General features: G+C 41.5%; 1 protein-coding gene across 10 annotated transcripts in view; it reads left to right on the top strand.

Moving 5' to 3' along the window:
• Ptprd (protein tyrosine phosphatase, receptor type, D) overlaps positions 1-12,195 on the top strand; it is a 2,098,812-nt gene that overhangs the window by 1,578,808 nt on the left and 507,809 nt on the right. The gene's annotated exons all lie outside the window — the stretch shown is intronic.

Raw genomic sequence — 12,195 nt, 5'->3', positions numbered from 1 at the left:
GGCTTGTGAGGCCCTGAGTTCAATCCCTGGTATCACACAAACAAAGGAAAACAAAACAAAGTAAACCCATTTTCAGTTCTGTGAACTTTGATTCTGAGAAAAAGCTGCAATTAAACAGCTTCTTCAGGGTGGCCTTCCCAACTGGTAAAGATGCTCCAGTTGATGGTGGGTTTGGCTTAGGTTATACCGTTTACTTGTTTGGGTTGTGTGTTTTGAACGTGTGCCCAAGGCTTTTAAAGAGAGTGATGGGAACATTTGTACAAATGAAATTGAAAGCAAGGGAACAGGCATTGCCAGCACTTTAATTACGAACATAGCAGCATGGGTACTTATCTGACAGTTTAAAGGGTGTAGGACAAAACAGCAGAAAGAAGGGGCACTTGGTGGTCTCTGGAAGGAAGACTGCCTTTTCTACTTAGCAGGAAAAAAGGGTAAGGTCCCTCTAGACTTTTGCCTGTTCAAAGCTATGGCAAACTGCCTTGTGCCCTTTTCCCAGCACACTTTCCCCTTTAAGGCACTGTCAGGATGGAGTGTAAGATCCGGAAGTAGAGCAGTCACCGCATCAGGTGACTGGGTTGTTCCACTCTTCCTGCAAAGCCTTTTTCTAAACCAAAAGACGCAGCACATCCCCGGGTGTTGAACTCCCAAAGAGCTTGTGTGTTCATGCCTGTGTCTTCTAACCCTAATTGCCTTCTGTTACCCAGAGGACCAATGCCAAACTCCTTGAAACCTCACTTCTTTGGACAGACAAATTTCCCAGAAATGTTAACCAGAAGAGCTGCAGGACTGTTACCCAGGAAGGCATTACTAAGGTTGGGTGGTGAACCAAAAGAATTTGGAAACTTTGAGAATCGGGAAGATTGGGATAGTTGACACACACTTTCTTTTTCTTTCCTTCTTAAGGGTTTGTTCCTCAGTCTTGAAAATTCAGTCCCAGTCAAGTGTGTTTCACTCTAGACATAAAATCATAATCTGCTTCTCTCCAGTCTCTGCGTGAATTAGGTGTAATTAGATGGTAAAAGTAACATTGTCTCCTCCCTTGAAATGTGTAGTTTTACTCCAAGAAGTTTTGTTTAGGGGTCTTTGTGTTGTTGCTTTTCATGTTATTATATACTAAATGTTATTCCTAGGGTAGCTATTACAGCATGATGTTCTAATATAACGGGGTCTAAGAGTGTATCTTTTAATTTGAATGTACAGATGCATACCACCACAAATAGTTGATGACTGATTCTCTCTGAGTATAACTGCTACAACTAGAGGCATGCAGAATAGAATGCTGAAGCTCACTGAAATGTCTCAGCGAGTTCCAGCAGTGTATACTTCAATGTCCAGTAAATTTCATGTAATTACAGCTGCCCGCTGAAGGAGGCCTGTGGTCTCTGCAGGCTGTTAGGACTTTAGTTATGACCAGAAGGCTAGTGCATAGCATTCACACCTCTTTCCAGGCTGTGCTAGCAGCTAGCAGCTTCCTTCAGAGCAGGAACCAATTAGAACAAGTCAGCTGCGCAGAACAGCATTTGAAAATCTCATAGATTTAGGTGAAATAATACTACCTTGACTTTTTCCCCCTTTGGAGAATATAATGCAAAGAAACTGGCAAATCCTAGACAAGGGCAACTAGCCTCTAAGCAAATGCCATAATCTGCTCAGTTAGCCGCACTGGATTATTTTTCTGAGAACAATAAAACAAATCAATGAATTTGAATTGAGTTATCCTAGTGGCTTTTAGAACTACCCAAAGAGCTTGCCAAAAAATCTGACTCCTAAGAACTAGCTCTGAATTTCTGGTTGGGAGAGTCTGGGGTGATCAGATTCTGGATCATCTGTGAAATGGTTGTGTGACTGCTTACAAAATTATTACGAGCACGAAAAGAGACTGGTCTGTTAACATTCTCTGAGGAGAGAATGTTAATGTTTAACAGGTAGAGTGTAACTAGTATACTCATATTTGCTGGGCACTGCCAGGAATTTTAGAGGGAGAAGACCATCCCAGGTGTATATTAATATTTTCTATTATTAAATGGTCTGCTGAGAATATTTAATTCTCAAGAAAATGAATTCTTTAGGTAAAAATAAGAAAATAGTACTTTAATTATTTCTGATTTAATGCTCAACATAGCATGCAGGTATGAAGACCAATTCCGGTTTGCTTTTAAGGATGGAATTTTACTTTTCTTTTTCTCTGTCTTTCTCTGTCTCCCTCCTTGTTTCAATCACAGATTTATTCAGAGATGAGCTGGAATTCAGGCTATTCTGATAGCATGACTTCCCCCGTTAATTGAACTACGGAGAATGAGAAATCACTAGGGGGTGTTTGTATTGTAGCGGGATGAAAGGGTTTCCCTTAGTATGGGTGCCTTGCTCACACGCAAATCCTAGCATGACTTGGGAGTGCATAGCTCACATACCTCTCACACAGAGGTCTGATGAATGAGTGCTGGGGTGAATGGGCATACGAGAATACTAAGTAATAACAAATGCTGAAAACACCACAGGAGTATGCGAACTTCAGTCTGCCTCTCACTCGTAGCTACCACTAAAAAATGGAATTCGGTCAGGGGTCATTTCTTTGTCACTTATAAAATGAAAGCATTTCCACAAAGAGTCCTACATTTGGAAAAAAAAACTTAGAAATAATGTGGTCTAGTGATTTTCCAATTGTGCTTTCTAGAGTTGCGAAGGAAGATTATACCACTTTCGTCATGCATTTGAATCACTTATGAGCTTTTAAAAGTGTAGATACTACAGCTGCTCTCCCACAGAATCCAATTCAGTGAGTACCAGTGGGTCCTGGGCATATATTTTAAAAGTGTTTTACAGATTGTGTAATGTACACCAGAGTTGTGAACCATCAGATTTCAGGGGTCTGACAGTCCAGTGTTTGGACTTGTGATTTTATGAATGTAAGTTCTTCCTGGAGGCAATCTGAGAGTATATAGAGTGGGGGAAACTGGGATGCGCTTGTGTCCTGCAGAACTTCATTAATTTCATACAAAGCACTGGATTTCAAAGGAACTCAGTTTGCACAAAGCTCTACCACGTACTCTTGAGATAGGGTATTTTCAGATGTACCCAGAATTTGACACCTAATCCATCTTACCAAGATTGTTCAATCTGTCAATCTGGAGACGTACCTGGGTAGGGGAGTGGACCTAGGCAGCAGCATAGGGAGGGAAGGAGAAAAACACTTATAAATGTAACTTTAATGAAAGGCAGGTGTGTTATGAATGCATGATAGGATTGAATCACAGATGAAATATCGCCATGTTCAGCACTTGCACTAATTTCTCATCTGTACTCAGCATAGCACAGACAAAACACAGTAGATCCCTAGTCTTACAACTTTTGGGGGGGGGGAAGGTGTAGGGATCAAAAGGAAAAATAAAATAGTTTCTCTGTTCCTTCTTATCTCCACTTGATATGAGTTAGGCTATTTATTGGAGCTCAGAACTCACCAGGCAAGAGTTCCCTATGAGGGAAGGAAAAAAAAATTAGCAGCACAAGCACTAAGAATCCTTTTGCGGATGCTTCCAGGTGTCCGGTGCCTAGAATCTCCACAAGAGGAAGGCAAGAACACTGCCTGACTTGAGGGGCTTTTGTGCTTCTTGAGGTTCAAGACTTTCCCAGGTCAGTTCATCTCCTTGAATGGGTAATGAACAAAGCCCAGTTACGAATAAAAAAGGAAAGAAAGAAATGGTTAAAAGTTTCCTTTCTGTGTTGCTCTTCATTTAGGTCTTAACCAGATTCTATCCCCTTCCCAAGCACAGTCTCCTGGCACAAGAACTTTCAAAGTGTAATTATACAAAAAGACCCCCACACGATGTGATTACAGAAAAGTTTACATAATTTCTGATCAATTCCAGCCAGCACATATTTCTATCTATAGAATTTTACAGTCCAAATTAATGGATCAATACCAATACAACTAGCCACAAAACACATCTTGGGGATATTTCCTATGATCTTTTAACCAACTTCAGTAAAATGTTTATTTAGCATAAGAAAGACTCAAAGAACCATGTTATAAATGAAATGTTATTAAGATCTGAGTAGAAGAGAAATTTATTCAATGAGATGAACTTTTAGAGATCATAGGTAATCAACTTGTAAGAGAACTGCTTGGCTGATTGTCTTAGTTACTTTTCTCTCAGTGCTGGGACAAAATACCTGACACTCAAATTAAGGAAGGAAAGGTTTATTTGGCTCACGGTTTGTGGAAGTTTCAGGTCATAATCAGTTGGCTCCAGAGCAGGGTGGTATGGTGAGAGGCAAGAGTTGCAACAAGAGCAAAAGACGGGGGAAGTAATCCTCTTTTCCTCCCTTATATTGTACGCAGACTTCCTGCCCCATGGTGGGTGTAGCACTCACATCATCTCTGTGCCCTTCTCTTGCTCAGGCTCAGGATGTTTACAAAGTTAGGACCCTGGGCCCCTTCTGAGACACTTAGTTAACTTCTAAACTTCTCAAATTGACACAATGAATCAACCATCACAACATCCTAGAGTGTAAACAGCCTCCTTAGGGCATGTACTCTACACCCTACGATGCAGAACTACTGAGCTACTCAGTTAACTTATAAACTTCTCAAGTTGACACAATGATAACACTCATTAAGAAAAATGTACTTTTTTATTTAGACAATACTAGAATTTAGGAAACTGGTAGTACAGGGATGAAAGTTAGATGGGCTATGGCAGCATTTCATCTGTGGTGGATCTGGAATCCTGGTAAAACATTTGTGATAAGTTGTGAATTATATACTTAATCATGAACCATTGAGTTTTCTTGAATATAACAATTATATAAACATATAACTTAAAGTTAATTGGGCAATATAGAGGGGGATGGATTGGGACCAAGCAAGAAAACACTGTGAGCAAAAGAATATAAAAAAAGTTATCACTGTAGTAGTCCAGAAAAAAGTAGAGACATTTACAGTGGAAAAAAAAAATAAGCTTTTGGTGGTAAGGAGACAAAACATGCCGTTAAAAAAGGAACATAAAAAATAGCTGAGCAAAAATGGTGTTTCTACTCTTATAAAACAAGCACTGACTTGAATAACTGTGTTTGAAGAAATCATTCATGTAGGAAGGAATAATATTTGGTCTGTTTCATAAAATCTCTCCTTGTGCTCAGTTCAGCAGCACATACACTAATACATTGAAATCTCTTCTGGCTTGGTGTTTCTAGTAATTCTGGAGATGTGGCCGATGAGTTTGGAAAATCAGGATGCTTTGTGGCAGTACCTGATCAAATAGGAAATAATGTTTGCAGGTATTAGTAGATAAAAAGAGAATCTTTTCTCTCTGTACCTAATTGAGTACATTCAGTTAAAGATAAAACCTTCAGTACCAGTTCTAAGTATGAAGGATTTTTTCCCAACTGAACTGATAATTATGTTGACGTCTTTTAGAACATGAAACTTTGTAAATATTTTCATCAGGAATTCTTCAGAATGGAATCCATATCCTCCTGTTCAGATTCTCTTATTCTTCGTGAAATTTTAAAATGTGTTTTCAAGTGTGAGGTTCAACTCTGATCAAACTGTAGGTAATTGTACATTTCAGCACAAACCAGCAAAAGGCAATATTACTGAGACACTAACCAGTCACTGTGACATGTGTGTCACCTAAGCACATGTCGTCACATATTGATTCACTCAGTATAACTCTTTTGAGATATGCTTGTAGTCCAAGTGTTGATGGTAATGTAAAAACTGTGAAGGTGCTCACATTCTCATAGGATACACAAATGTACAATAAAAATACAGAGAAGTAGGAAATAAAAAAAAAGAGCAAGAGCATAAAGACAAGGTAAATACATTCTATTTAAAGCACACCTGGCAACTTTATAAGAGAGTGATATTTCACATCAAATGGCAACTGACATCCAATTCACTCCTCTTTCTCTCTTCTTATTTCAACCTTTCCCTTCTTTCACTTTTTCCAAATATTTATGAAGTACTTACAGTGTTTAAAGCACTATCATAGGAGTTCTGGGCACCAATCAGACATGAATTTTGCTCTCAAACAGCTGAGAAGGCATTACACTAAGTCTTTACACCAAGGAGAAATTACATAACTGTAGTATCAGACAAGTTTAGATATATAAGACACAGCAAAAGCTTAAAAAGTGGCAGGGAAATAGCCTTTGCTGTATTCACTCTTCTGCTAACTGTTCTGAATGCCTGGAAATCATTCACAGCTGAAATAGGGACAGCGCTAGATATGGGAAGTGAGCAGATATCTGGTAACTGACACAATGGTCCAAGATACAACAACTGTTTTGTCACTGGTCATTTATAATCCCCAACCTCCGTGGGGGTACACTTCTTGATAATGTATGGTATTGATTAATTTATGGTATTTCCCATCTAAACGTCAGATAATCATTTTCTGAGACCCTAAAAGACCCTTTAAAGATAACTTCACAGCTCTGTATCTCTACTTTCTTGCTAAAAAAGTGAAACCTGAATTTGGTTGGTAGACATGCAAGCCTTATTAGGCTTGAAAAACTGCTGTGCTTTGGGTTTTGCTCTTTTTTTTTCTCTCTTCCTAACCATTGAATCCTGAAGCACATTCTTTCATTAAGGAGATTCAGCACCCTCTACAGTAGTTGATTGCGAGTCATTAACAGCCTGCAGCATGTCCTAGTCTTGAAAGATAAGAGTCGGGCTTGTACAAATGAAATTTTAAACAAATGCTGCTTTACTTTTGCTTCATTCTCTTAAGCAATGCAAACTTTGGTTGGCCATAGAGCCAATAATAAAGTGATTGCATAAGATTTAATTTCATGTTTAGGTTATATCCTATGACTTTGATATTTTATAGATCCCCAAGCTCAGATTTTCATTCTTTTCCCCCTTGCAGTATCTGTGATTCATTTCCATTGTGTGCACCATTCTTGTACCAGTCAGCAAAATGGAACCTGCTTCATCAAGTTTTGGTCTCTGTAGAATTTTCCTCTATTCAGTGATTAATTACTAGCTTTTTGGTGACGTCTTAATCATTTATGGCATTTCAATATATCCCTTCATTTCAAAATTCTCTAACAAAGGAAACAAACCCTAAATAGAACATAGGTGACTGCAGTTAGTTTCCTCTCCATTCAGCTTTGCCTTTTCTATGAAAGCCATTGGTTTAGAAAGGTAATAACATCAGGAAGAATTAAAGCAATCATGAGGCAATGAGTTTCCTCAGTTAAAATAGTATCACTGAAAACTTAAATTGACAAGAACGTATTTGCACCTTGTATGAAAACAACGCACCCACTTGTTAGCAATAGTTGTGTTTTTAAAAGACGCTGCATACATAGATAGCCTCTTCCTGTTCAAACTGTGTAGATCTAAAAAACGAAACCAAGACACAATTTTGCTGTTAGAAAACACCAAAAGGCAGTGCTGAATGTATGCATTATAAGGGCATCTTGACAAATCACCTGTTAAAGTTTAGCTGACAGCTTGTCATATATTAATTATAAATAATTGTAATATACGGCTATCATAATGCATGCAACAAAAAAAAAATCGGAAAGGTAATTAAAGTATATCCTTTGTTTTCCTCCTTCACTTCTTGCTCACAAGAAAAATGTGACCCAGTGTTTCCCTTGGGTTGGGACAGTGCCAGTGGCTAATGGAATGCCCCACTCTACTAAAGAGTTTAATGGGAATAGCCATTTGTCACAGTCGTATGCTGTAATCTCCAGTAGCAGAGCCAATGGAAAGTAGCATCCTACCATAACGTCCTCTGCATAGCGCAGGTGAGGGTGGAACGCAGCAGAAGCCAAACTGAACAATCAGGGGAAAAGGCCCTGCTTTAGAGAAAGACAGGGATTTCTTTTCTTAAAGGGGACAATGCTGCCTGACCACAGAGATGCTGCTCTAGTGAAAAAGAAAGTTAATTTCTTGTGCATGCAGAAAAGCATTTTGTGTAGTATGTCTCGATTTTAGTATAATGCGCTGAAGAGTTAAGCGCAGTCTGTAGCATGTCTCGAAATCCTACAGTCTCCTGTCTGCTGGAGTTGCACTGTCTGCGAGGGGCTTTTGGAGAGTAGAATCAGAAGGACCAGAATTAAACTTTCATCTCAATCCTCTCCTGGTTCTGAGTTTGAGATTTCAAATCTGATAAACTGGAGCAATATACCCAAATGTCTAATAAAACAGCTAGAATGGACCAGATCACAGGAATAAAAAATATTAGCATGGCACCTGACCTATTGTCTTTCTCCCTTTTTTACAACTTGGGTGGAAATTACACTGTTGTCTGGTTATATGTGTGCATCTTGTGGCTCTGAAGAAAAAACTGTTTAGAGATTCTCTTATATTTCTTTTACCTTTATCACATGCCACTTCTATATTTGGGAAAAGCAAGCTAGTGAGAAATACTGTATGAATTAAATTTGGAAAACTCAAATAAACATTTTCATAATTGTAGAGGTGAATATTTGAGCATTAAAACTATAAATTATTGTTTTAATTCTAACATAGCAGCTAATTAATGAAGTATGTTAGACACAATCAGGACCAGGAAGAAAAGGTCTTAGATACGTCTCAGTGCCTTATAAGACTGCGCACTCTTTTCACAACGCATTTAGAACTATGCTGTGTTACTCCTTCGTAGCTGAATTTAGTAAAAACCACCGTACTCCTTACAGACAAAATGTGATTAACAATTTATTCCACATTTAAGCTTATAATTTATGATAAATATAGAAGTAAACACACAGCATTTGAAGTCAAACGGATCTAAGTACAAAAGTCTACCTTGAACACTTTCTACTGGTTGGCTTGGCCAAATTAGTTCTCTCCTCTGATCCTGTTTTTCTAGTATATAAGAGGGCTAAAAATACCCAACTAGCAAAGCAATTGTTGAGATTGGAGATGAGGCAGTAGCTTTTTCTCCTTTAAACACTAACCACCATGGTCAACACATTTCTTTCTTTTCTTTCATTGAAAAAATTGTTCATGACCCACAAAAGTCACAACCCAAAAGAGGTCGCGGTGTTCCTTGAAAAGCAGCAGAATAGGATAGCATGCTTAGGATCATGCCTAGTACACAATGTAAGTGTAACAACTGATTACTATTGTTGTCACCATGATTATTTTTAGTCTGCTTTTAGGATGCTTCATGATAAATGAGAATAAAATCTTTCCAGTACTTCTAGGAACCAACTCCCTTGGATAGGGTCCAAAACATTCTCATACTCATCGTATGCTGAATTATGCACTAGAGAGGTTTGTGCTATAGCAAAGCTCTTGCGAGCTATTCATCACAGACTGTTAAGAGCTGGAAGAGAGCTTAGGAAATGTCTAGTCCTATTGCTTCATTTTCCTTCATGCAAGTATTTATAATTTTTAAAAATATTCTATATTTATTGTTCACTGGTAAGTGGGAAACATGGCTTCTTTGATACAGAACTTGAAGGTGATGAGTGACAGCTGGTGGGTAAGGGAAACCGGGTCATGATGTCTGGGTTTATATCTACTTCTGCTATTGAAGAGTTGGGTGAATGTACGCTCAAGGACTGTTTTCTTTGCCTGTAATAATGAGATAATTTCAACAGGTGATTAGCTCACCTTTCATGTTCTTGACTTAAAATTTCCCAATGGTAAATCAGTCTCCAGGTTATACGGGATGCTGCAGGTTGTGGTGTGCTTTGGGCACAACCGCGCTGGGAATGCATGAATGCAGGTGTGTCCAGCGGCAGGCTTTCCCTCACTTCTCAGATGTGCAGAGTTTAGATGCCCTATCTGCTTTATCTTGCCTTCCTCAGCAGCATCACCGTGAATAATTTTGTCTCTTTTATTTCATAATAGCTCAGATTCCCTTGTCACTCTCCCAAGTCCCTCTTTCTTTCTCTGTCAGGTTGTCCTAGGGATAAGAACATCTCAGAACTTATGTCACAAAAGTTGGGCTTACACCTTACGTTCACGTACTGTCGTCAGTCTCTTTGGTTTCTAGCTCAATGTTTTATTTGTGTGTTGCTCAGCTTGTGTGTATTGCACACCACTGGTGTCTCCAGCTAGTCTACCTTACTACCAGTGGGGTAAGATGACATTTCCAATACTACAGTCCCAGACAGCAGTCAGGCTTCCCAGCCGGGGTCATCTTAAATGAGGTCAGTTCCAAAGACAGGGATGTGTGTTTCTACACCAAAGTTCACAGCAAAAGAGCACTAGGGTTTTTAAAACTTTGCATTTGTTCCTTTAATACCCAGCTCTGGATGAAGAAAACAGGATCACCAGTTTTGTGAGGGAGGATGTGGTGCTCAGAAAGCAAACTTGGAGCCTGTAGCTTGGGTGAGTCAGATTTCTAGGTCCATCCGTAGGGCACAGGGAGCAGGTGTCCATGGCACCTGCTCCGCCTTGCAGCTCTTGTCATTAGAAAGACTGGAGGATCAACCTGGCTTGGCGATTTGAGCAGGAATAGATTTCTTCCTGATTTCACTATGAGACTAACCCTGGGGGAAGAGAGTTGCACCTGATGCCTCTGACTCACCCCCAACATTTTGGGAAAGAAACTTCAACAGCATTCTCTCTTAAACTCTACCTTCTTTTTGGAGCACACAGGGGGTAAAGTCTTACTGAGGAAACCTTCAGTGGGTGTGGGCTTTTCAGGAGCACAGCGCAAATGCTTTAGATGCCATATCGGCTTTATCTTGCCTTCCCCGTGGTGGAAATAAATGGGTGACTTGAGGCAAGCCAAAGCGTTAGGTTGAATCTGAGGGGGTGTGCTTACCTTGGTCTTTTGAACACAGCTTGGAATCTACAGGAGCATTGTTTGCAGACGCTGGCTTGAGCACACAAGGAGCCATGAGGATGGCTGGAGGCCACGACTTTTCTTTATTTAACCTTTATGACCAAGTTTCTAATGAATCGGATGAGTCAATTGCCGGCGGTGGCTTCCAGCTGCTTGTCCAGAAGCTGGAGATCCTAAGGAGATCTCGGAGCTAATAAAGCACACCCAGCACCTTAGCCGCTCTTGGGTTCTGCGCATAATGACCCTGTAAGCCAACAACTGGGTCCCATCTAGGGAAGTGTGTTGTATTGTCCTTCAGAGAAACTGAACAACATGGCCTTTCCAACGTCATAAAAGCAAAGCAGCATGAAAGCAAAACTAGAGCTGTTACCCTAAGATTTGGATTTCGTACTTCCCTTTCTTCATCTGCCTTCAAAGTGGATCCTACACGCATCCTCCAAAGAGGCTGCCAAGGTGAACTGGGGCGGACACAAACTGTGTGTCATCTGCGCGCGCTTTCTATATTATTATCACTGCTTTGAAGAGGGTGCGACCAGCATTTAATTATTTTTCTCCGGTGCGCCTGGACGCAAAGCAGAAGCGCCCGGGTGTGCCTCTCTCAGGAGAGGAGTGGATCTGTGAGCGAGGGTCTTTTCTGGTCGGCTGGATGGATGCTGGGGAGTGACGTCACCCCGCCCCCTCCTCTGACAGTGTGAGTGTGTGTGTGTGTGTGTGTGTGAGAGAGAGAGTGTGTGTGTGTGTGTGTGTGTGTGTGTGTGTGTGTGTGTGTGTGTGTTGCCTCCTTCGCCTAGCTCTCCTGCCTTTCCATCCTTCGTCCAGCCCTCTGGCCTTCTAGGGGGTTAGTGATCCAGATTCGGGGATTCGCGAGTAGGAGCAGCCGGCCTGGCCGTCCCCGCGCCGGGCGCACCCACACTGACACGCACCCCAGGCGCACACGCGTCCCCCAGCGCTGGGCACAGCGGCTCCGCGGGGTCCCCCGCAGGTTAGAGGATTTGAGAAATCACCCAGACAAGGAAACAAAGAGAGAAGCCTTTCCAATTACTTTTCTGAGCTTTTCCATTTAATTTCCCTCCAAGCCGCCCAGCTTGCCGCCGGAGCGGGCGGGTGCACGCCGGGTCCCAGGGCTCTGAGGGGCTGGCCCTGCCGCCGGCCTCGCTCGCATCCGGGGCGCCCCTCTCCCCGCGGGCCTCAGTTTCTGGCCACCTCGCGTGCGCTTCACTTTTGGGGGGAAGAAGAGAAGAAGGGAGGGAGGCGCCGAGGGGGGCAGTCGAGTTGCTATTTGTGGCCAAAGAAGCTGCTTTAAAAGAAGCAGCAGCAGGAAGAAGGCAAGGCGAGGCGGAGCGCGGCCCGGACCCCCCAGCCGCGCGCGGCGGAGCCTGGAGGAGCGGGCGCGGGAGGCGGAGGCAGCAGGAGGAGCAGCAGCGGGAGGAGGCGG

This window comes from Chinchilla lanigera, unplaced genomic scaffold, assembly GCF_000276665.1.
Source record: "Chinchilla lanigera isolate Chin_1 unplaced genomic scaffold, ChiLan1.0 scaffold00033, whole genome shotgun sequence".
Taxonomy (NCBI): domain Eukaryota; kingdom Metazoa; phylum Chordata; class Mammalia; order Rodentia; family Chinchillidae; genus Chinchilla; species Chinchilla lanigera.
Note: the sequence above shows the minus strand (reverse complement) of the source record. Positions and strands in the feature narration are given on the sequence as shown.